Source organism: Mustela nigripes, chromosome 3 (assembly GCF_022355385.1).
Source record: "Mustela nigripes isolate SB6536 chromosome 3, MUSNIG.SB6536, whole genome shotgun sequence".
Taxonomy (NCBI): Eukaryota; Metazoa; Chordata; class Mammalia; order Carnivora; family Mustelidae; genus Mustela; species Mustela nigripes.
In genome coordinates this window covers 157,926,585-157,951,989 of record NC_081559.1, presented here as the reverse complement: position 1 = coordinate 157,951,989, position 25,405 = coordinate 157,926,585, and positions in this window count along the sequence as shown.

The following is a 25,405-nucleotide window of genomic DNA, read 5'->3' as shown; positions in this document are numbered from 1 at the left end:
CCCCTATTATTCATCTTCTTTAGGTTAACTTTTACATTTACTTATCTTTACTCTTTTTTGTGCTCTGTAAGTTCATTTTCTTATTCCTTTCTTTTGTTCTTAAAAATTGATCTCTTTCTATTTCTAAATGGATTTTAAGTTCTTTTATTTATTTATTTATTTATTTATTTTTTTGATAATAAAAGCACTCAAGGCTATGCATTTTTCCCTTAGGTAATTTGTTCTTTCAGTTTAAGAGCTTTTAAGACTTTTCCAGTTATCCTTAGAATTGAGGGGTTTTACCAGGATATACTTACAACCTTGTGATTTCTTATCAATGTACCTTTCAGTTTTCAGATTCTGGTCTTTCTGCTCAAGTCAAAGTTTCCTAGTCTGTTTCTTTAATTGCAGGTTTTTTGTTTTGTTTTGTTAGCTTTATTATTTAATGTTCCTCACTTTTTTTCTTTCTGGAACTCCTATTATCTACCTGTTACTCTTGTTACTTACTTGTTAAATATCCTAAATATATTCTCCAAATCTCTTATCTCTTCTGACATCATTTCCATTCTTCTCACGTTTTTGCTTGCTCATGTTCATGAATTTCCAGACCACTAATTCAGGTCTTAACAGCAGCAAGCGTTTCTCTTTTAACTTACCTTCTGAATTTTTTATTGGGAAATCTTATGTTTTATTATCAATTAATATTATTTATTTGCAAATGCAACCGTGTTCTTTAAGTGTAATTTATAAAAACTAATGTTTCCATCTGTTTCCTCTAGCAGTTTTATTTCCTTAGGTATATGATCTAATAGTTTTTCCTCTCTCGGGCTGCTGGATGCCTACTTCTTCAGTTATATTGCATTGTTGGCTGGTTTGGTCTCCTATCTCACTGATCAGAGTGTCCTTGTGATGGAGATCCACTGGTTGGAAGAAGGCAAGGGGATTTTGCTCAAGCGTCCGCACAGATAAGCAGGCATGCTGTCATTTCTCTTGCCTACCTGCCAGAGCACCTGGAGGAAGTCTCTCTCTTCCCTGGTTCTCAGCCTTAAGGGCAGGGAAGATATAGCCCTCCCTGGCCTTTGCAGAAAGGATCAGAAAAAGTTAGCAATGGACATACAGCAGACAGTGTCTTCTGCCTTACAGACATTCTGTGGCCCATTGTTCTTTTGGATTCTCCGTGGGGAATTAGGGTACAAATGGGAGTGTGTGTTAAGGTCTGGCACTTTCAAGCTATTTTTCATGTTTTTCTAAATGGAGATAAACTACTGAAATTAAGGCAGAATGGCTGGACGGAGCTGTGGCATTGGACCAACAGATCTTGCTTTGAAGCCCATTTAAGTGAGAACAGAAAAGGTTTAAAGAGAAAGAGTTATTTGCAAGGCGAACTTTTCAGGGTAAACGTTATACAAACTAACGAACGTCTGTGTCACAGATTAGAAATTGTGGTACTAGAAGTTTCCGTCATTTGTTCAAATTGATCCAACTGGTGAGTTTTAGAGCCAAGATTCCCAGCCCAATGTGTCTGGAAGTTTTAAAAGCCTTCTGGAATCTCTTCCATAAATTTGAGCCATTAATTACCTGTGAGCTCTTTAAAGATTTAAGAAAAATTCATAAATATTTCACTGAGGGAGTTTCCAGTTTTGTTTTTGTTTTTAATGTGTTTTTAGTTTCCATAGATGTAGGTTTTTAATCTATCTTTTTATAATCAAGTGCCAATGACTCGTGTTGTCATCAGAAAACATAATTTGGATATTTTTTCTGTCACTAGTGTGTGTCTCAGGTCAAAGAGGACCTCAAGGTAAACTCAGAACCTCCTTGTTGCAATTTTAGTATATGTGCTGCCAAAGCGAGCACTAGAACCTCCTTGTTGTATAATGTTTATTTCCTTCTTGTACATATCCATCCATGGGGGCTCTCCTGGAATATCAGGAGCAGATGGACTTACTATGCTTCAGGAAGAGGGATAAAGGACATTTGAAGACTCTATAGAAAAACAATGACCACGGATTTAGGAGCTATGCAATGAGGAGAGGCTAAATGAAATAGTAGTGTTCAGACAAGATAAAGGATAGCAGGACAGTGACTGATGTTTATATAGACATGAAAGTAATCTTGGAGAGAGGTCAGACTTGTACATGAAATTCTGGATTTGGAGCCAAAGGGCATGACTTAGCTCTTGGAGGAAATAGTTTTAGGACAAATAAGAGAGAACTAATCATGAACTCTTAGAAACTTCTTTTTGTTTTTTCTATATTTTATTATAAAAAATTCTAAACATGCATAAAAGTAAAAAGAATTACATTCTGGAGCTCTTTTTCCCAAATATGGCTTAGAATGAAAATATAAACAGATTCAAGAAGCATTTTCATAATACACAAGTGATGACTCGACACTGGACTTTTAAGGGCCCTTAATAAGGATTTTGGGGGGGCGCCTGGGTGGCTCAGTTGGTTGGACGACTGCCTTCGGCTCAGGTCATGATCCTGGAGTCCCGGGATCGAGTCCCGCATCGGGATCCCAGCTCCATGGGGAGTCTGCTTCTCCCTCTGACCTTCTCCTCGCTCATGCTCTCTCTCACTGTCTCTCTCTCTCAAATAAATAAATAAAATCTTTAAAAAAAAAAAAAGGATTTTGGGGATTCAAGTTTTGAGATGACTATTTTAGAAGATGTGGATGATAAGAAACCTTGGGGATAGGGTGCCTAAGTGGACATGAGAAGGGAAGCACTGGGAGTGGGGTGGTAGAGGGGGGCGCAAATGTCCCAGAGAAATGTTCTGACACGTAAGAGAGGAAAAAACTTGTAGCCGTTGGGGATGTGACAGCCTTGCAAAAACATGAGAAATTGGATCTCTGAACTGTGAATGTTAGTCATAATTCAATTTGCTTTGCAGCACCATAAAAAATTCAAAGTTTTTATTAAAACAAAATGAAAGCTTATAAAAATCAAGTAATGTCACTTCTTCTTCTGGCCAGACTAGAGTGATTGTTACTGAGTTTGCCCACCTATCATAAACAACTATAAAATTGGACAAAATATATGAGGTAACTGGCTGTTTTAAAAGTATTGCATAACAAGCAGCGCAGGATTGTGATTCTTGGGAGAAAGGAAGCAAACAAAGGGACACTCATGGCTACCCTAACTTTTTGTGCGTGTGTGTGTGGTGTGTGTGTGTGGGGGGGGAATTTCTGAACCATGACTCAGGGAGGGAAAGCCCAAAGAGCAGTCTTGCTTCGTTGAGGAGATGAGATGAGAGATGGGACTGCAGAATGCTGAAATGTGTGAGAAGAGTACCGGAAAGGTTTTAGCTAGATAGAGGGTGAACTCTGAAGTCTGTGTGGATCCTTGGAGAGGGCTAGAAGCCTAATGGAAGACAGCTACTGTGAATCTAAAAGCAGAATAAAGATACTAGATATCCTACAGTGCTGGTAGATGTTGGAGTCCTGGTCCAGCTAGAGTAGAAATGTCATTGCATTCAGTTAAAATCAGAGAAAGATCACATCTTCAGAGTAAGTTCTAGCCATTCCCTAGGACTAAGGATAAAATCAAAATAGAATCACTTTAATGGAGCATAAAATCAAGCCTGACAGGAAAACAAAGATCTAGCAATATTGTAACTGCCTGCCAGAATAAAGTTCAACACCCTTTGTTATTGTTCTTTTTCTTTCTTTCTCTCTTTCCTCCCTCCTCTCCTTCTTTCTTCCTTCCTCCTTCCCTTCCTTTCTTTCTTTCAAGTGGACTCTAGTGTGAAGCCCAATGCAAGGCCAAACTCATGACCCAGAGATCAAGACCAAAGCTGAGATCAAGAGTTGGACACTCAAAGGACCAAGTCACCCAATGCCCCAGTTCAGCACCCTTTGAAGGAAGGCACAATAATCCAACCTCCCTATGACATATCACCCATAGTATCCAGAATGCCATCTATAATTACTAGACATGCAAAGAAATAGGAAAATGTGACCAATGATTAAGAAGAAAAAAAAAGTAGTCAGTAAAAATAGACTTTGAGGTGACCAAGATGTTAGATTTAGCCAATACGGATTTTAAAATAGCAATTACACATATTTCAAGGACTGGAATAGAAACATGGACATAAAGAACAAAGAGTAAGGAATATATGCACATAAATGGAAATAATAAGAAAGAGTCATGAAAATCTTAGAACTGAAAAGTAAAACATCAAGGAAAAAAAAATCAAAATGACCAGAGCCTCGTAACTTGTGGGACAATATCAAGTGGTCTAACATACAGTTATTAGTGCCCTAAAAGAGAAGGAGAAGAGACTGGTTGGGAGAGGAAGTGATGGGGAGAGAGAGAGAAAGAGAAACTGAGAGAGAGAAGCGAGGGGTGTAGAAAATAATATTTGAAAATATTGGTTGAAATTTCCCCAATTTTGGATACAAGAAACTCAAGAAATAGTATGTGGGATGAATATAAAGAAAAACCACACCTAGACAAATTATGACCAAGCGGAAGGAAAACAAAGATAAAGAGAAAATCTTTAAAAAGTCAAAAATAAAAGACACATTAGACACAGAGAACTAATTATAGGAACGTCAGATGACTTCTTTTCTGCAACTTTGGTGGCTAGAAGACAGTGGGAGATTATGTGCTAGAGGGGACAAAAAACAACTATCAACAGAGAATTCAATATCTAGTAAAACTGCCTTTGAAAAATGAGAATGAAATAAACATTTTCAGACAAGCAAAGGCTGAGAGAATTCACTGCTAGCAGACATGCACTATAAGAAATACTAAAAGACATTAGGTTGAAGGGAAATGATACCAAATGGAAACTAAATCCATAGGCAGGAATGAAGAATACCAGGAATGGTAAATATTTAAAAAAATTTTCTTCTCTTAATTTCTTTAAAAGACACTTGATTGTTTATAACAAAAGTAATTATATTTTTAGTTTGGAATTTATAATGTATATGTAAGTGAAACCCAAGACAGCGGTAGCAAAAAGAATGGAGGCGTGGTAGTAAGTGATATTATACGTACGGTTCTAACATTTTATATGAAGAAGTAAAAACTTAATTTGAATTAGAAATTGATAAGATAAGGATGCATCTTGTGCTTTGAGGGAGGCCAAGTCTTCTGGTATGCCTGGGACTGATGTGTTTCCTGGGATGGTTACTCATCCTATTTCATATATGTGGCAGATAAAATAAAATGGGCAAGATCGTAGACTTAAACTCAATTATAGCAATACTGACATTAAATTCAAATGGACTACATACACCAATTAAAAGCAGAAATCAGTCTGGATTTTAAAAAGTAAGACTGGACTATAGGTACTTTATAAGAAATGCACTTTTATATATAAAAACTCAAATAGGTTGTAAATAAAGAAAGAATAAATATTCCTGATAAACAGTAAACCTAAGAAACTATCAGACTGAGTGGACTTCAGACATTGTTACAAAAGACTGAAAAAGACATTTCCTAATGTTGAAGTGTCACTTTCTCAGGAATACATAAATATAGGTGAACTAGTAACAGAGCTTCAAAAGACACAAAGCAAAAACTGACAGAACTTATGGGACACAATCATACCTCGGTATTTTAATACTCTTTTCTCAGTAATTGATACAATAGATTTAAAAATCAATAAGGATATAGAGGATATAAACAAAACTACCAGTAACCTTAACCTTATGGGCATTTGCAGGGGACTATACCCACCAACGGCAGACTATGCATTCTTTTCAAGTGCACGTGGGACACTGCCAGGGTATACCGTACTTCACCAAGGGATGTATAAACTAGGTCATAAAAGACGTTTCTGTAAATTTCAGATTTGAATCTTATAGAATATGTTTTCTGTCTATAGCAGAAATGAACTAAAAACTAATAACAAATAAGAAAGTAATAATAATAAGATACTTAGAAAAGGCCTAGACATTTGGAAATTAAATAACACGCTTTTAAATAACCAGTGGATCAAAGAAGAAATCACAAGGTATTTTATAAAGGTTTTTAATTGAATTAAATGAAAATAATGCGTTGTTAAGCTTATGAAATATAACTAAATCAGTATTTAGAGAGAAATGTCTGGATTTAAATGATTGCATTAGAAGCAAAGGCTTAAAACCAACTCCCTAAATTTCCAATTTAAAAAGGTATAAAGGGGGGGCGCCTGGGTGGCTCAATTGGTTAAGTGTCTGCCTTCAGTTTAGGTCACAATCCCAGGGTCCTGGCATGGAGCCCCTCACCGGACTCCATGCTCAGTGTGGGAATCTGCTTCTTCTGCCTCTCCTTCTGCCCCTCCCCCTGCTCATGCTCACACACTCTCTCAAATAAATGCAGTCTTTTTTAAAAAAAGGTATAAAAGGAAAACAAACTCAAATAGGTAGAAAGAAATAGTAAAGTCAAGATTAATAATATAGAAAATAGACAAACAGTAGAGAAAACTAACAAAGCAAAAAGTCAGTTCTTTGAAAAGATTAATGGAAGTATTAACCCCCTAGCAAGATTAAGAAAAAAAGTAACCCCACAGGCAAAAATGAAAAACTCAAAGAACTGTGCATGTTGTTGGTGCTAATTAGGGTGAAGTCTGAACTGGTGTTTTGTTGGATATAGACATAAAAGCCTAGGAAGTCATTTTTCTAGGTTCACTACTGATTTTTGAGGAAAAACATTTAAGTGTTTTCTCTTTTGCCCATCTCTCCAGCTGGAAGTCAAAAATGAAACACTAAGAAGTGACAAAGTCGGGGAGAATTAGATAAAAATCCTGGTAAGTCATATAGAATCTATGGGTTAAAACTTGTAAGGTATTTTGTATCTTTGAAATACTATGAAAGCACAAATGAAACCGATGATGAAATCACTAGTTCTGTTTTTATTTATTCTCTTTTCAGGAATTAGGGAGACCTCATATATACAAAATCTGGTTAATCATACTCCTTGGTTCACACATGCTATCATCCTTGGTCTGGGGGTAGCAATCTTTTCTTTTCATTCTTTCATTTATGTTTTAATTTGTTTTTGTTAGTTATTTAATGAAAACCTCTGACTTTGCCATCCAATCTAAGAATGCCTGTCCCCCAAATTAACTTAGCAATGTGCTATCAACCTCAACTCCAGAAACATTCGTTATCCTGACTTTTGTCTTTGTAACTTTTATATACACATAAACTATATGTCGTTTAGTTTGCTTACTTTATATCTTGGACATGTGATTTCTCAGTATTATGTTACTAAAATTCATCCATACTGTGGGTATAGTTCACTCACTCTATTGAATAAATATGCCACAGAATAATTTATCTACTTTGTTGGTGTAAACATCTGTGTTGTTTGGTTTTGGGGGGTTATTTGGGTGAGGTTTTTTTGGGATACTCTTAAAAATAAGAATATTTGGCTGGTACACAGTATATGCCTGGGAATAGAATTACCAGGTCATGAGATATGACTTTACAAGATAATGCCAAATTATTTTTCCAAATGGATGTAGCTGTTTATACTCCTTCCTGAAATGTACAAGTGATTCTATTGATTCACATCTTTTCCAGTATTTGCTATTGTCTTATTTCTTAATTTTTGTTGATTAAATGGGTATAAAATGGTACTTCCTAGTCTTGATTTGCATTTCCCTTCTTACTAAAAAGCTTGAGCATCTGTCTCTTCAATGTTTTTGGTTATGTATGTTACCTCTTCCATGAAATGCCTCTTCATTTCTTTTGCTTATTATTTTATTGAAATTTTTTTCTTTTTTTAATAAAGTTTTTATTTATTTTTTGACAGAGAGAGGGATCACAAGTAGGCAGAGAGGCAGGCAGAGAGAAAGGGGGAAGCAGACTCCCTGCTGAATAGAGAGCCCCCTGAGATCATGACCTGAGCCAAAGGCAGAAGCTTAACCCACTGAGCCACCCAGGCACTCCATTTGTCTCTTTCTTATTAACTTGAAAGAGTTCTTTATATGCTCTAGTAACAATATTCTCTATTTTGTATGTTACAAATACCCTCTCTTCCTCGTGTGTCTTTTTAATTTTGAAAGTGTCTTTTGATAAGTAAAAGTTCTTCGTTTTAATGTAATTGAAATTCCCATTAAGCAGGGCACGCAATGTGTTGAGCACTGGGTACTAATATGGAGCTGATGAATTACTGAACACTACATCTGAAACTAATCATGTACTACATGTTGGCTAATTGAATTTAAATTTAAAAAATAGCAAAAAATACAAAAAAATTGAAAAGTTTTAATAATAATTTAAAGATTAAAAAACTTTAAGTATTGCTTAAAAGATCCATAGTCAGAAAGATATTCACCTACAGAGCACGAAAAGTTTTAAAAGTTCTGCATTTGACATATAAATCTTAAATCCACATAAAATCGATTTTTGTGTTGGTATAAGGTAGGGATCCAATTTCTTTTTTTCCCCCCCTTTATTGGTAACTGTATCTGTCTTCACTGTTTTCAGGCAGGAAGAGTGACAGAGAAGCGTAGGAAGACCATCTCTGAAAGTATATTTTTCCTCATTGGGTCAAAGGGGAGAAGGCCTCACCCCACATTTGAGAACACAGCTCTAATATACTGCTTTGAGATTTATCATCCAATCGCAGAAACGGGAAGATCCTTCAGCGTTATATAACCATCACTCAGTGTCTAGAGATGTTCCAACGAAACCACTCAGGACAAATAAATATCCAACTCATTTTAAGATATCTCTGGGAAAATATTTCTCATTCCAACCCTCGACTGTTTTCGTTAGAAAGTTTCCCTCTACCTGGTCATGGAATCATGCTCATTTCCTTTATATCCAGCCCTACTAGGAAATAATTTATTGTAATAATAATTTGCACATAGATTGCAAATCTCCCCAAAGATCATAAACTCAAATTAGTTTAAATTAGTGTTGCAGACCAAGGTTTTGAACCCGAGTCTGTGAAATGTTTTATCAGCCTGTAAAACATTTGCCTATCTTTCGGACCATGTCATAGCCCTGATGTGGTAATGCCAGGGGTCTTTAAGAGCATAGAGAATATTGGTAGTTCTCTTTCTCCACTGAAAAAATTATTGCATTAATTTAATTCAATTTAATTTAAGTTTAACCCAATCTATTTCTGTCCCTAATGAGCCTAGGGGAGGGAATAAATATATAGATGAAGTTAGGAATTGTGATTGTTTTAAATAATAACAACAGCAGTGACAACCAAAGAATGAATTACAAATTATAAATTTAATTCTCAGGTTTTTTGAACTTCTTTAGATAACAGGGAAACAAGGGGCAAAAATAATTAAATAGGCTGTAGTTCTGTTTTAGCTAATTACAAGCTAAGAATAGCCCACTAAAAAATTCCTACCTGTAATCCAAATACAAGATCACACTCTTGGATAGATATTTTATCTAGTAATAAAAGTGATAATTGTCTTCATATTTGTAAAGAATTAGGATAAAAATGAGCAAGGAAACCTAACCAAACTTGGTATTTCTGAGAAAAACCATAACTGGTTTCACTGATTCCTACTATACTCTGATGCTCTTCTCTGATGAAATTTTCTGCTCAATACCTCTCAGTTTGCTTGCCTTTAACATTTTCACCATGGATCCTTTGTCATAGGCTAAAGGATACTTGCTTTTTAAGGACAAGGTTGGAGTTACAGTTCTCCTGCACAGCTTTCATGCTCCCAAGATAAGTATCTAAGAAATGAGTCATGAAGGCTCACAGGAGTGTTAGGTGGAAGTTGTTGAAGATGACTTTCTTCCCTTAATGGACAATAGGAAACACCAATGTGCATAAGGAGTGGGGTCAGGGAAAAGTTCTATAAGCATTTAATTTCTTTTCAGTTAGAACAAGCTCTTGTATAGTAACGTTGCTAATAACAATCTAGATGAAGGTTTACTCGAGACTGTGCTAAAGCCATCCAAATGTTGAAATCGACTTTAGAACTGGAGGCTGCTTTCTCGGAGAATTAGTAAATGCACTGGAAGTTATATTTGTATTCACTTAATGTTCAAAGACGTGTACTCACAACTTTTCCCCCCATTAAACTGGAAACTATACAAGCTCTCTGGGTTCAGATCAAAGAGTTATTGCTTTCTTGCTTTGCCTCTGCCATGAATGTGATGAGTTTTGAACAAATCACTCCATTTTTCATGTTTTGAACAAATCACTCCATTTTTCATCTGTTTTCGTTACTATATTAAATGGGGATGACCAGCACATTTTACAAGGCTTTTGTTGGAAATAAAAATAGTTCGGTATGATTAACTACTACATGCTGTATTTACCAGCACAATTCCTCATTTCCCCTTGAAGTAATTTGTAAGGCATCTGGAATCTGGTCTATCTCCATTCTCAGTTTAGAGCTAAAAAGGGTAAAGCAGAAAATTATAGAAAATGCCATACAAAAGTCCCAAAGCATATATTACTGTATATTTTTAAGCGAGAAATGAGAGGAAGGAGTAAAAGTATCTTTCCTGTTCTTTCCTTTCAAGTTTCAACTTAAACCCTAAACAAGCAAAAATCAAAGGATTACATTGGAGACTTTCAATGTGAAAGCATCAAAATATGTATGCCAGTGTTTTTAAGGGAGAAATAGGCAGAGAGGGGCAAGTAAGAAGAACCTTCTCTTGTGCCCTTCCCAGACTCACCTTCTCTTGCACAAGCACCTGTGGTCCAGGGGTGCAGTCTCTTAGCAGCTATTGGCAATTAACCTGCTCAAGCCAGTCACCCCATTGGGCTAGAGGGGTTTGTGTCCTCACTGAGTAAACTTTGAGGGAGTTCCCACAGTTCAGTTGTTTTGTTTGGTTTCTGGTGACTGTCCAGAAAAGCTAAGAAGACAGTGGATAAGAAAGAAGGAAATACAAAAGTAGATGGGTGATGGAGAGGCACTAATTACCATTTTTCTTGTCCTATTCAGTGAGAAATGATTGGTCATTGCTGGATGCTCCTTTCACTGAACTCTTTCATGTCCTGAGAAGACACTGTCCTTTAGATTCACAGGCTTCCCCTGCTTTCCAAAACTAGAGCATTCCTATGAAATGGAATTTCATCTGCCAAAATGGGCATAAAGTGAAGAAAGAATGATAATCTATTTATATGGAACATTTTTTTTTAGCGTTCCCAAACCCCAAAAATAACCTCTTATAGGTTCTTCTGATACCTTAGGACACATCTTGCTAATGGATGCACAGATGCTCACAGACATGGGTCAGAGCTAAGACAGCTTGATGCTGAGATGCTGAGTGTGGTTCCTGGGGAAGGAGCTTGGTGGGGCCGCTCTCACCGCTAGGGATGAACACTGTTCTAGAAGGGCTCCCTGCAAAACAAGAGAGGAAGCAAGAGAGAACATGAGTGGAGGAGGGAGGGGAAGAGAGAAAGGGAGAGCCAGGCTCTCCACTGAGCAGGGGGCCAGACACCGGGCTTGATCCTAGGACCCTGGGATCATGACCTGAGTGGAGGGCAGACACTCAACTGACTAGCCTCCCAGGTGCCCCAGATTTTCACCTTTTTTCATCAAAGCAAAAATCTTCTTTGGATTTCTTTCAGTTAGTGAAAAGAGGTTCTAAAGTAGGTCTTTCCTAAAAGTGCAGAGTTGTAAAAAGAACTTTCAAAAAGCCGGGGAATACCTGCGTTGTCTTCAACTCTCATGGAACACAGAGTGAGTGTCTTTTTCAGTGAATCCATAGGATCTTCTTACAACTCCCAGAATAGCTTGCCAATGGCCATAGTTCTTTTCATTTTTTTTAAAGGTATATGTTCAAGAAGCGTTTGTATGGATGGTGTAGGAGAGAAGAGTTTAAATGGGGGCAGGAGTTGTCTTGGATAGTGGGGAAAGTCAGGAAGGAACATAAATGTGTAAACTACAGAAAATGTAATGAAGTAAAATAAAAAAGTACTGAGACACTATGGCAATAAATGTTTACATATTAAGTAGTATATCACCTAAAGGGGAAATAAAACAAAAAGATAATAGTATGAATTGCTGATATGTCTCAAAATTTAATGACTTATTTGGTCTTTTTTTTTTTTAATCTATTCAGGAAAAACTATAAACATAATTTTACTTGTCTTAGACAAGTTTTATTTGGTTTCTAGGTACAAGAAAAAGTTTGAGCTCTTGAGTATTACTTTTAATATCTATGACATAAGGAGGCCTTAAGGGGTAGAAGTGTTACTGCTTAAAAAAAAAAAAATGGAAATAGCATTACACCTTTTGTGTGCACAGGACACAATGACATCTGAAGGTGGCCCTTAGAACAAAGTCTAATGTGAGAGGATATTTTGTGGATTCGGTGTGTCCAGACCCAGTTGGCTCATTCCGTGAGACCTTCCCTGCTCCTCCAGTGCAAAGCTGTGCTTCCCCTGCAATCCCACAGCTCTTCGTTACCATCTCTTGGGTCACCTATCATGTGCTGTAAACAACCCCTACTGAATGCTTAAGGCCTTAGACCACATCTTAGGTTAAGTTCCCTGGATGGAGTCTACCACAGAGCCTTGTGTGCATGTGATATATTGAGGGCATTCTCTCAGGAGGCATTGATGAGGGAAGGGATCGGAACAATCAAGAATGTGGCTTCCACCAGATACTCTCAAGCTCTGGACCATAATTTATGCATAAATTATTTTTACAAATATATAATACATAAGTTATGCTCCAGAGCTTGAGTTGGCTGTCTCCCTTGATTCTGCAGACTCTGTCAAGGAAGACTTTTATACCCTTCCCCAGGGTCCCCAACCTCGAATGAGGGCATCTTAACCCTGGGTAAAGTAGTTTCCATTACCCAAAGGCAATTCTCTGGGTAAGGTTGCAGAGATGAGCCTTCAGCCAAAGCACCAGCAGAAGCTGAGGTGACAAGCACACAAACCAACAAATATAAAGGATTCCAAGGGATCTGGGTGAGGCACCCACATCTTCCGTTTCAGATTGGCATGGGAATCAGCATCATGCTTCCAGATGTGGGGAGCATTCTGGAGCAGAATTAACAAATACAAGCAGAGCTGGGACAGCTTATGGTCAACAGTGAGGGCTTACTTGGCAGAAACCAGCATGGACTAATCGAGGCCTACGGCCAGAGGATACATAATAAGAGTAACCACAAAAATAGTGTTTATGGCATACCAGGCACTGTTCCAAGCTCTTTACTTATATGAACATATTTATTGCTCACAATAACCCAGTGAGGTAGGTATTGCTCTTATTCCTCATTTACAGATGAGGACATTAATTTATAGATGAGGAGGCAGCCATTCATAGATGGGTGACATAACTTCACTGAGGTTACAAAGTAAGCAAGTGACAGCTGGGTTGCAAATCCAGGTGGTCTCTACTCCGAGTCTCTGTGTCACTATTGTCTCCCCAATCCAGAATTTAGATACCCGTGTCAGCAAAGTGATGATGGGGTATGTATTAGTTTCTTATTGCTACTGTAACAAATTACCACAAACTTTGTGGTTTAAAACAACACAAATGTATGACTTCATGGTTTTGGATGTCAGAAGTCTAAATGCGTTTCTTTGGGCTAAACCCAAGGTGTTAGCTTGGCATGGTTCCTTCTGGAAGGTCTAGGGGATAATCTATTTCTTTGCCTTTTCCAGCTTCTAGAAACCTCCCACATTCCTTGGTTCATGGTCCCTACTTCTTTCTTCAGAGCCATCATCAATGCAGCATCTGCAAATCTCTCTCTTTCTTGGACTCTCCAGCCTCCCTCTTTCACTTCTAAGGACCTTAGTAATTATATGGAGCCACCCAGATAATCTAGGATAATCTCCCCATTTTAAGATTCTTAATCTAGTAACCTCTGCAAAGTCCCTTTGTCACGTAAGGTACTAGGTTCTAAGAATTAGAATGTCATCATCTTTGGGGAACCATTATTCTGCCTACAAAAGGAAGACGAGGTATCTCAGATTTAGTTTTGGCCACCTAATCCAGCAGAATGGACATCCAAAATGTATCTTAATTCTAATTATGGAAGAATAAAATCATATTTCTTCCACATAGGAGTTTGTAAACTGAGATTCCCATCTGGTACTATAGTTTCTATATGTATTTTATAACCTGCATTTAATTATTCATTCATTTAACAAATATGTATTTACTACCTGCCATGGACTGTTCCATGAGAGAGTAAAGAACTTTTATTATATTTGAGCTGTTTTACACTTTGAGGTAAACTTGTTCAGTCTAAGCTACCCAACTAAAAGTCAGTGTGAGAATGCATTTTTAAATGTAAGCACTAGAAGGCAGATTCCTCAAAATCAAGGTTAGCCAAAGTCTGGCAGATTCCTTCTTATTTAGGTTAGATCATTTGTAGTTTTTTGAAACTGTGGTGAAATACATAACATTTACCATCTTAACCATCTTTATGTGTACACTTCAATAGTGTTGAGTATACCCACATTGTTGTGAAACAGATTTCCAGAACTTTTTTGTCTTGCAAAACAAATTCTGTATCTATTAAACAAAAACTCTCCACTTCCTCTTCCCCTCAGTCCCTGGCAACCACCATTCTATATTCTGATTCTATGAACTGTCCTACCCTAGATACCTCATACAAGTGGAATCATACAGAATTTGTCCTTTTGCAATGGCTTATTCCTCATAATATTAACATCCTTCATGTTCATCCACATTGTAACATGTGTTGGAATGCCCTTCCCCTTTACAGTTGAATAATATTCTGTTGTACATAGAGACCACATTTTGTTTATCCATTCACCTGTTGATGGACATTTGAGGTGCTCATCTGGAATTCTCTGAGAGTCTAGGAGTCTTGTCTACAGGAGGTGTGCCTCAGAGCTAACGTTTTAGTTCAGTTCTTTATTTCCCCACTTCCTACTGACCACTCCCAACCAGCCTCATTCTAATTCTGAAATGACGCATTCAAGTACTTGCAAAACAGCTGAGGCAAAATACATACAGTTGCAAAATAAAGTAAGAATAAAAGCACTCGAGGATTCACAAGTACATTTCTCCCCATATTTTGGTATTCTGTGTATTCAAAACAAATCTACCAAAAAAAAAAATCTGTTGAAAATATAAGTAATGAAAAGCATTACTAGAAGATGTGAAGCCTGAATTTGACATCAAAACACCCCAAATTATATTCATTATTCTGAAAATTTTTATTTGCCTCATGCTGAAAAACAGAACAGAATTTTATAGCTGTGTTATGATTACACATAACTTTTTGGTCTATTATCTAAAATAGAAGGCCTATAATTTATACCTCCTCTCTTAAAAAAAAAAGATGTTTTCCAGCTTTACATTAAAAACAGAAGAAGAATGTTTCCAAAGCCCATTAAGGCCAGAAGTTAGAGTTGTTTTGTCAACTCCAACAATTAATAAAGTTTGGATTTTTAGTTTCATTTTTTTAAAACAACAACACTCTACTTTGATACCTATCCTCTGGTAACACTGGCAGATGTACCCAGGGTTATGTGAACAAAAATATTCACTGGATTATTGTTTGTAGAAAGACAATAGGAATGTCCTAAATATCCCAAAATAGGAGACTGGTTCTATACATAGGTGTACATCAATACTACAAATATGTATGGCCATTTAAAGGAATGCAGCAGATTCTAATATCCTTATCTAGAAAGAGCTCAAAACATATTGGTTGTTTTAAAAAGATTTTATTTATTTATTTGACGGAGAGAGAGGGATCACAAGTAGGCAGAGAGGCAGACAGAGAGAATGGGGGAAGCAAGCTCCCTGCTGAGCAGAGAGCCGGATGTGGGTCTCGATCCCAGGACTCTGAAACGATGACCTGAGCCAAAGGCAGAGGCTTAACCCACTGAGCCACCCAGGCTTGTTATTGAAAATAAAAGTTTCCACAGATTAATACAGATAGTACTTATTTACTCAATGCATTTTGTTGTGAGCCAACCACCTCACACCCAGTTGTAAGGCCTTAATGAGGATTTATTGAGAATGCAGCCTGACAGGTACATCCAGTCCTCCAAAGTGTTAGCTATTTTGCTATTATACTGCTATAACAAGATAATCAGAATAACCTCCAAGAATAAGTCTCCAACACACAATTCTTTACTTCCAGTTTTAAAATTTATTTATTATTTATTGTTTATTTGAGAGAGAGTGAATGAGAGAGCACAAGCAGGGGGAGCAGCAGAGGGAGAGGGAAAAGCAGGCTTTGAGCTGAAAAGGAAGCCTAGTGCAGGATTCAGTCCCAGGACCCTAGGACCATGACCTGAGCCGAAGGCAGACACTTAACCAACTGAGTCACAGAGGCACCCCATAATTCTTCACTTTCTTAAGCAGGGCCAGTCCCTGGTGAAATCGTGGGCTTTATCTCCACCATTCTAATGCCCATTCTGCAGACTTTCAGAGTCCTTGGGTCATAGTACTCCCAACCCCTTACTTCTCATCACGCATCTACACAGGACGTCTTACATGGCCCTCATAAACACCTACCATGTTTGGACAGAACATAAAGTATTTATCTGTCCTGTGTCCCATGTTCCTAGGATCCTAACTGAATTACGATTAATCTGGAAGAGCTTGTTGGTAATAGATCGACAAGTCTTTGCTAAGGATTTTCATTTTCATAAAGATGTCTCCTTTTAGCAGTACATTTTGGAAACACTCTCCACTCATGGCATAAATGCCAGATCTCGACAACTCCAGGTTCAGAGTACATAGAGAATGGGGTTTGTGTTCTGGGTTCTGAAGTCCTGTGACCTGGCTTAAAGGAGCCCCAGTCACCATTTGTTCTTAGCTCTGAGATCTAGTACAAATTACTTGCTTTCTTCTGGTTAGAATTTCTTCAATTACCAATTGAGGATGAAATGTACTCTTAAAAGATCATTGGAAGGACTGTTAATAAAATGATGTAAAGCACTTAGCACAGTGTGGGGCATAGAGAGTACATTCACCCACTGATGGGTTATGGCTATTTAGATAAATAAGTGGCTATCTAGACGGGAACTATCATGTGTCTGGGTCATGCTCAGTAGTATGGATATGGGTCCTATCTCATTGTAACTGTAACCTCCTTGAAGATGGGACCCTGTCTTCTATGAAATATCTTTTTCCCCATAGCTAAGGTGACCTGGTCCCTAGATTTTTCAAGAAATCTTTCCTGTATCCTTTGAAAGACCATGGCCTGGACCATGTATCTGCTTTCCAGAGTGCTTGGACACTCTGGAAGTTAAGACTATGTTTCCTGGAGTCCAACATATGTACTTCTTCTGGATACTCATTGGACAGTATTCGGCAGATTATTTTACCCCAATAAGCCTCAGCTTCTTAGGACGTGTGACTATAGAAATTCCGGCCCCATAGGCTCGTGTGAGGCTTTAGGAAGATTGTGTGTTTAAAAGATGTAGCAGAACCTGGGGTACAGTGAGTGCTGGTGTCGCCATCTTCTTCATCCTGCTTCTCCTCATCTGAATACTAGAAAACTCAACCCCAAATCTGAACATGTGGGTTCTTAGTCCTTCATGTGGACTGCTTGCCTAATGAATGCCAACTCTACCGGGGACTGTGGTGGACGCTTTAGAACATAAAAATGGATGAATGTGCTCCTACAGTCATGTTGCTCACTCGGTGATGAAGGAGACAAACATACAATGAGGTGAGTTCAGTGGTGGGGTGGGGGGTGATGGCAGGGAGGAGGACAGAGGGAAATCGATATGTTTCGTGGATGAACTGAGTGGGCATAGATGTGCTCACTGGAAAAGCTGAGCCTCATTGACATTTCTCCCCAGATCATCTAAGTGCATCTTGTCTGGGGCTGGGGAAAGCAGGCTACCTTCCCTGCCTGCCTGCCTCTTAGCAGAAGCTGCCTACGAAGGCTTTCAGGGCAAGTGGGAAGAAAATGTGACATCATGTCATAGGAAGAAATGTTCTGGAACAGATGGAACTCTGTGGTTACCTCTGACTTCCTATGCTGGCAGTGGCTGCTTTGCCCCGATCTAGGGCAAGCTCTCACGCATGCACACATTCATTCATTCATTCATTCATTCAACTCTTTGTGAACCTTCTCCACGTGGATCCCTCATTAGCGTGGGTGGTTGGGTTCCTATGTAAACATGTATATGCCTAGCATGTTCCATGTTCACAAACACTCAAAACCTTCTGTCAACTATTTACTTATTGCAAGGTTTGTTTATCTTCTGTGTTTACTTATTATGATGCTATGTATAGGCTTTCATGTATAGAGAAGTGAGCCCATGATTTGAGTCCTAAAACTTGGATTTTCCTCACAGTTCTGTTGTAGATATGGATGTCACAATAACTTCCTAGGCCCCACTTCCCTCATCTGTAAAATGGGGATGATAACACTGGCCCTCACAGATCCATTTCAGGACCAAAAGGAAGCACATTCCAACATAAAGAGAATTATGTATACTTAAGTGAACATTACCATTGCCGCTACTGAAAAGAAATTTTATATTCATAATGGATGCTTTCCTTAAAGAAAAGAGAGATCAGGAAAAAATCAGCAGAAAGAGAGTGTTGACTTGCCAGCTGCTGGTCAGTATGCTTGTCTAAAATACATCAAAAATATCTTATACAAACTGAAATGCTCTAAAATGTTCAAGGGGATGCATGTAGAATATCAAAGTGCAGTGATGGTTTTGACAGTCAATAATAGACATTGCATAGAGGCCACATCATTTTTAGCACTTTAATGTTAAATGGGAGCATTGATTCAGGAGATTCTAAATGTGGTGTTTTCTTAGAGCAGAAGACAGCTGGCCTCTGTTAACCAGACAGGAGGATGTGAGTGGATGGTGACTTTGATCTCTGAAGAAATTTATACAGAGGACTAAGAAAGGACAAAGAGGAAGAAGCAACAGTATTAAGGAAAGAAACATCAATTAATAAGGAGTCAGGGCAAGAAAAAGACTCTGAGTCCAGCCCCCTCTCTGTGTCCAGGGAAATGGATCGAAATGTCATCAAAAAAGCACTTATATTAAGCTTTATTCATATTCAGATCTTGCCTAAGTGGAAAATTTCTATAAAATTTCTAATTCTATTTACTGTGAGGGGTTTTTGTTTGTTTGTTTTGGAGCAAGGGAGGGTTCAAATTATTTTACACATTTATTATAATATAATTAAATTTAACCATGAAATGAAGTTTGCATTTAGAGAAATCATTAGAGTTAGGATCAGATCATTCTGGATTTTAATTCCTCTGCAGTATTCACACCAAGGCTAGAATTGCCTCCAGGCTGTTCCCAGCCACAGACCATGTACCATTGGTGCAAGAACCCGACAAAGGACTCCTCTAATGGCAAAGTTTTGAATTCTCCTTCCTTCCCCCCCATAAGCCCAGCTGAGACTTTCCCAGAGCTGTGCCACAGTCTGCTAGATCCTCCTTCGTCCTCCCCTCATCGCAAACAGTTGTGAGACCAGATCAGGATCCAAAGCCTTTCCCTGTCCCGCCTACTTCCCCTCCCCTTCACTGAACTTCTAAATCCACCTTAACATCTGCTTCTTAGCCACTTGAACTGCCACACACCCTCACAGGTTTGTTGTGAAAGTTAAATGAGATGATTCACGTAAGGTGCTTGGCATATTGGATTCATAGCAAAAGCTCACTGAAAACCCGTTATTGAAATTTTGAGAAAAAAGAATAAAGTTGCAGAAACCACACTACTTGATTTTAAGACTTACATAAAGCTACAGTTACCGAGACAGTGGAGGTACTGGTGAAGGGATATAGACACATAGATCAATATAAAACAGAATACAGAGCCCAGAAATAGACCCACACAAATACAAAAGCCAATTGATTTTGGCAAAGGTGTAAAGCAGTTCATTGGAGAAAGAATGGTCTTTTCAACAAGTGATGTTGGGACAATTGGACACCCACAGGCAAAAAATGAACCTTGACCTGACTTCACACCTTATATATAACTGAACTCAAAATAGATCATAGGTCTTTATGTAAAACCTCAAAAATATGAAACTTTTAGAGGAAAACACAGGAGAAAATATTTGTAACTTGAGGTTAGTTCTTAGACATGGCACAAAAGCATGATTCATAAAAAAATACAATCATAATTTAGACTTCATCAAAATTAGAAACATTTTCTCTGTGAAATATACTGTTATGATAATGAAAGGACAAGCTACAGACCGGGAAAAAATTTTAACAAATATTCCACAAGTGACTTCTATCCAGAATATTTAAAAGCCTGCAAAATTAATAGTAAGAAAACAAACCAGTTAAATCACAGACAAAAGACAGATACCTCACTGAAGAGGATATAATGATATCAAATAAGCATAAGAAAAGATATTCAACATCACTGACCATCAGGGAAATTCAAATGGAGGTCACAATGAGATATCATTACACACTTAGTAGAACGGTTAAAATAAAAAATATTGACAATATTGAGTGCTGGTAAGAATGTGAAGGAACTCTCATACATATCTAATGGGAATGCAAAATAGTACAGCCACTCTGGAACTTTCCTGTAAAGTTAAATACGGACTTGCCATATGACCCAACAATCCCACTCCTGGGTATTATTTGTATAAATACAAGATGATGAAAACTTGTATTTATACCGAAATCTGTACGCAAATATTAATAGCATTGTTCTTAATTGCTAAATACTGGAAACAACTCTAACGTCCTTCAATAAAGACAACTAAACTGTGGTATAAGCATAGCCTAGAACACTACTCAGCACTGTAAAGGAGCAAACTATGAGTACATGCAACAACTTGGATGCATCTCAAAGACATTATGCTGAGCAAAAGAAGTCAGTCTCAAAAGATTATGTACTGGGGCGCGTGTTGTTAAGTGTTGTTAAGCCTCTGCTTTCAGCTCAGGTCATGATCTCAGGGTCCTGGGATCGAGTCCCACATCGGGCTCTCTGCTCAGCAGGGAGCCTGCTTCCCCCTCTCTCTCTGCCTGCCTCTCTGCCTACTTGTGATCTCTGTCTATCAAATGAATAAATAAAAATCCTTAAAAAAAAGATTATGTACTGTATGATTCCATTTATAAGACAGTATCTAAGACACAAAACTATAGATAGTGCTATGGAACTGATCAGTTTCCAGGGGATAGGGTGGGGGAGGGCATAACTACAAAGGGGAGCATGAGAGAGTTTTCTAGGGTCAATAGAGTTGTTACATGAATCCCTACATATACTGTACACACACACACACACACACAAAAGAGGTGATTCTACAGCATGATAACTTAAAAAATAAAGTTAATCTAAAAATTAGTCATTGGTGTTATAAATATTGATATCACTGAGGGCTAGTTTTGTAAGTAATAGTTGCCATTGATTGCCACCTTGCTGTTTTAAGTATTCCTAGTTTTCCCTTCCACCCCTTGTGAAACCTCCCATGAAGCTCTCGCCAGTGCCTTCTTGCTGGGCATGGGTTTTTTGTTTGTTTGTTTGTTTTGTTTTGTTTTTAAAGATGTTATTTCTTTATTTATTTGAAAGAAACAGAGAGCATGAACAGAGAGAGGGAGAAGCAGACTCGGCTAAGCAGAGAGCCCAATGTGGGACTCCATCCCAGGACCCTGAGATCATGACCTGAGCCGAAGGCAGAGGCTTAACCCACTGAGCCACCCAGATGCCCCACTGTGCTGTGTTCTAAAATGTCATCCAATCCTATTGTTAGGGGAGATTTTGTTTAGAAAATTGGTTCAGCAAGGATAGCTATAGAATGCCGTGAAGCTTGCTCAGTCAATTTCCTCAAAGTTAGTAAGGAAGAGAATGAAGCTGCAGCTGGTGGTGGTGATGATGATGATGATCCTGAAACTGGAGCATTTTCTCAATGGCTCATTGGTGTAGGAAGAGCGAACCAGATACTGACAGTAACTCTTCCCCATTAGCATGAGAGTCAGCAAGTTCTGGCTTGAGATGTGGTAAGGACTTCCGGGGGGATCCCCAGGGTGACACATCAGCGTGACTTCAAAGGACTGAAAAGATTCTTCTGGCTTCGTGGGACAGCTCTCATTGGAGCCACCAGAGAGTGAGTGTTGCACAAGTAACCGGGGGCTTCACTTAGCTCCTTTTTGCTTGTCATTTCCTAACCAAGCCTTGGCTCTTTCTTGGTGGCTGACCCTGCTTCTGAGAACTGGGTACTCCTGTCTCCCAGCTGCCTCTGGAGGGCGGGTGGTTGGCCCTCGTGGACAGCCACCGCTCGCCATGAAGGCAGAAATGGGGTTAGCAAGGATACCAGCTTTAGGTGGCAAGTGGAGACAGTCATCTACCTTCTTCCCTTTGGATGGCCAGCTTTTCTCCCAAGCCCACACACCCCACCAGCCATCCACAGGCCCATGCTGAGTTCCAAGCTCCAGATAAGGCCAGTGGCTTTTTAGGGGAATGAAGAACTCCACAAACATTAGTGCATTCGGTGGAAATCCGTCCAATTTTAAAGAAAGAAAGTTCACCAAGGGTAAAAGGGTGATTTCTGTGTGCACAGAGAACACTGTGCGTGTCCCCTTTGATGACGGCAAACCAAATGGAAGATCCCTGAAGTGATTTCTCAGTGTTTTCTCCAAAAGGGAAATGTCCAACAACACGAGTAGCAAAGCAATAAAAATTAACAATACTGAGCTATCTTTTTGATTTGTCAGATTAGCAGAGTAAGAAATGCCCTTCCCTAGGCTTTCATTCTCCAAGTTCATGGCTTCTCTGGCCTAACACCCACATCTAGCCAATGCCCTCCTCTCCCTGCAACATGCAGCCTCATGTTTTCATTTAGTTATTTTATTTACTATTATTTAATGAAATTTGCTACTTTTCTGCTCAGTACAGATAATATAGAACATACCAGAAAAGGCAAGCAAGCAAAAACAATTACCCACGAACAACCACTGTTGAACTGCTGATGACATTCCTCACTTGTTTTATAAGCAGCATCTATTCCTATTTTTAAATGGAGGTAGAGGGGTGCCTGGGTGGCTCAGTGGGTTAAAGTCTCTGCCTTTGGCTTGAGTCATGATCCCAGGGTCTTGGGATCGAGCCCTACATCAGGCTCTCTGCTCAGCAGGGAGCCTGCTCACCCCCCTCCCCCACCTCAGCTGCCTGCCTCTCTGCCTACTTGTGATCTCTGTCTGTCAAATAAATAAATAAATAAATAAAAATCTTTAAAAATAAAATGAAGGTAGAATGACATTATATACAGTATTCTATAGCTTACTGCACTTTCGACACATCTTTTTTTTTTTTTTAAGATTTTGCTTAGGGCGCCTGGGTGGCTCAGTGCGTTAAGCCGCTGCCTTCGGCTCAGGTCATGATCTCAGGGTCCTGAGATCGAGTCCCGCATCGGGCTCTCTGCTCAGCAGGGAGCCTGCTTCCCTCTCTCTCTCTCTCTGCCTGCCTCTCCATCTACTTGTGATTTCTCTCTGTCAAATAAATAAATAAAATCTTTAAAAAAAAAAAAAAAAAGATTTTGCTTATTTATTTGAGAGAGTGAGCTCTGTGCTCAGGGAGGGGAGGGGAATCTGCTTCTCCTCCTGCCCCCTCCCCTCCCTGAGCACAGAGGCCGCCATGGGGCCCTATCCCAGGATCCTGGGATCATGTTTTCCTTAATTCTGCTGAGACTTTTGGGCTCTCTCTCTCTGTCCCCTGCCACAGGGAACTCCAGGGAGAGAGAAAATCAATGGTTATATGGGGTTTTCACTTCTGGTTAAAAGCTTTATGGCTGACAACACTCGCCCTCCCAGAAAGGACCTCTTGGGATCCAATTCTGTATTTCTTAAGAATCTCCGATGTGTCCTTGCAACACCCTGGCGTCCTCTGGCAACCTCCAAACACAGAGAAGAGATATACATTTGATTCTCGTATTACCACCCTTATTATGTTGCATTTCTCCCCTGGAATAACAGCACCTGTCACCCTTTAGAGGTTTGTTTTCTAAAGCCTGCCTCAGTGTTTCCTGGAATACTTAAGAAAAACAAATACCCATTTGCTACAATCTTTCACATCTGCTTCCTGTGAAATGATGCTCACAGGAGATTTCAGTGGCTTCCCAGAGTCTTAGAAATGACATCAACCTTTTCAATCTTATTCAGAACTGTACTCCAGAATTAAGAAGGAATAAAATTTTAAAACTTTAATATATACCCAAAGACAATGCAGAAAAATACAATGTGTCCTGAATTTACAAACAGGAATCTTAAAGGATCTTCAACGCCAAGTCAAGCATTCTCCTTCTGGGAAGGCTTTCTTTTTGAGGAGATACCTGGGCCAAGGCATAAAGAATGAGTAGGAATCAGGGTCAGCTGGGAGCAAAGCATGGGATCATCTTGGCCAAAAGTATGATGTGAGCAAAGGCAGAAGCAAGAATCAGGGAGACGAAACTGTGCGGTGTTCTGCTATTAAAAATTAAGTACAAGGTGGTGTGAGGGGCACAGGGAGAACAGCAAGAAATCAAACTGGAAAGCTTGGAGAGGACAAATGGCTGAAGGGAAAAGAAAAAAAAACCCAAACTAGTCCAGGCTGAATTCAAAATGAATTCTAGTGGGCTATATTGATCTAGTGACAGCTTCAGCTTGCCACAGTTTTGTACAGTATTAAAATCCCTATAACTCTTATAAATCAGATTTTATAAAATGAGATTTAAACAACATTTCTTGATGTAGCATTTTAGTTAAGTTTAGCTCATTTGCTAGTTTCACCCTAACAGTAGGAGATAAGGTTATATTTGAATTAGGAATATGTGTATGTATCTCTACAAGCATTTGTGAGTGTGTATAAGGTAGCACAACAGATATCCCTTACCCATTGATCTTTATTCCCTGAATACCTTTTCATATCTTTGTGGCTTGGGCCATAACGTTCCCCCTGCATGAATACCTTTCCTCTTGTGCCTTCCCAAACTGAAAAATTCTTGCTCATTCTTTACCAAGCACCCACTGTGTGAAGCCACCCCCTAGGGCCCAGGCAGTCTTAATGGTCCCATCTGTGCTCCAGAACATTTTCTGTCACTTTTGCAGCACTGAGGAGAGCAGTTCTCAGCTGTGGCTGTGCATTAAAATCATTGGGGCTGCTTTGTAAAAATGCTCTTGCTGGGGCTTCGCTCCTGGAGAGTCTGATATCATTGGTCTGGGGTGGGGGGTGGCCAGGAATCAGTATTTTTAAAAAGTTTTCCAGGGGGTTCAAATGTGAATCAAGATTGAGAATCACCACTTACCTAGTACTTATTTAGCTTCATCCCACAAATTTTGAAATGTTGTCATTTCATTTTCATCCAGTTCAAAATATTTTTAAATTCCTACTGAAACTTGTTCTTTGATCCATGGATTATTTTGAAGTGTATTCTGTAATGTCCAAGTATTGGGTATTTTTAGTTGTATTTCTCCTGTTGATCTCTCATTTAGTTTTAGTATGGTCAGAGAACTCACATTGTATGATGTAAATTCTTCTAAGTTTGTTAAAGTTTGCATTAGAATGAAGAATATGATCTGTTTTGATGAATGTTCAATGCACACATGAAAACTATTTCATGCTTCTGTGGTTGGGTGG